The sequence below is a fragment of the Oncorhynchus masou genome, unplaced genomic scaffold (assembly GCF_036934945.1).
Source record: "Oncorhynchus masou masou isolate Uvic2021 unplaced genomic scaffold, UVic_Omas_1.1 unplaced_scaffold_5361, whole genome shotgun sequence".
NCBI lineage: Eukaryota > Metazoa > Chordata > Actinopteri > Salmoniformes > Salmonidae > Oncorhynchus > Oncorhynchus masou.
The window spans coordinates 5,904-7,500 of NW_027011772.1; positions in this window are offsets into that span (position 1 = coordinate 5,904).

The following is a 1,597-nucleotide window of genomic DNA, read 5'->3' on the forward strand; positions in this document are numbered from 1 at the left end:
TAGACTACAGTCTGTTGGTTAGACTACAGTCTGTTGGGGTGGTGGAACCACTGTGTTAGACTACAGTCTGATGGCCCTGGGTGGTGAACCACTGTGTTAGACTACAGTCTGATGGCCCTGGGGGTGGTGAACCACTGTGTTGTTAGACTGAACAGTCTGTTGGCCCTGGGGTGGTGAACCACTGTGTTAGACTACAGTCTGTTGGCCCTGGGGTGGTGAACCACTGTGTTAGACTACAGTCTGTTGGCCCTGGGGTGGTGAACCACTGTGTTAGACTACAGTCTGTTGGCCCTGGGGTGGTGAACCACTGTGTTAGACTACAGTCTGTTGGCCCTGGGGTGGTGAACTACTGTGTTAGACTACAGTCTGATGGCCCTGGGGTGGTGAACCACTGTGTTAGACTACAGTCTGTTGACCCTGGGGTGGTGAACCACTGTGTTAGACTACAGTCTGTTGGCCCTGGGGTGGTGAACCACTGTGTTAGACTACAGTCTGTTGACCCTGGGGTGGTCTGTGTTGACTACAGCCCTGGGGTGGTGAACCACTGTGTTAGACTACAGTCTGTTGACCCTGGGTGGTGAACCCACTGTGTTGACTACAGTCCCTGGGGTGGGGGTGAACCACTGTGTTTAGACTACAGTCTGTTGGCCCTGGGGTGGTGAACCACTGTGTTAGACTGAACACTGTGTCTACAGTTGGACCCTGGGGTGGTGAACCACTGTGTTAGACTACAGTCTGTTGGCCCTGGGGTGGTGAACCACTGTGTTAGACTACAGTCTGTTGGCCCTGGGGGTGGTGAACCACTGTGAGACCAGTCTGTTGGCCCTGGGGTGGTGAACCACCGTGTTAGACTACAGTCTGAACCACTGTGTTAGACTACAGTCTGTTGGCCCTGGGGTGGTGAACCACTGTGTTAGACTACAGTCTGATGGCCCTGGGGTGGTGAACCACTGTGTTAGACTACAGTCTGATGGCCCTGGGGTGGTGAACCACTGTGTTAGACTACAGTCTGTTGACCCTGGGGTGGTGAACCACTGTGTTAGACTACAGTCTGTTGGCCCTGGGGTGGTGAACCACTGTGTTAGACTACAGTCTGTTGGCCCTGGGGTGGTGAACCACTGTGTTAGACTACAGTCTGATGACCCTGGGGTGGTGAACAGTCACTTCTGGGGTGGTCTGTGTTAGACTACAGTCTGATGGCCCTGGGGTGGTGAACCACTGTGTTAGACTACAGTCTGTTGGCCCTGGGGTGGTGAACCACTGAACCACCGTGTTAGACTACAGTCTGTTGGCCCTGGGTGGTGAACCACTGTGTTAGACTACAGTCTGTTGGCCCTGGGGTGGTGAACCACTGTGTTAGACTACAGTCTGTTGGCCCTGGGGTGGTGAACCACTGTGTTAGACTACTACAGTCTGTTGGCCCTGGGGTGGTGAACCACTGTGTTAGACTACAGTCTGTTGACCCTGGGGTGGTGAACCACTGTGTTAGACTACAGTCTGTTGACCACTGTGTGAACTACAGTCATCACAGTCCCTGGGGTGGTGAACCACTGTGTTAGACTACAGTCTGTTGGCCCTGGGGTGGTGAACCACTGTG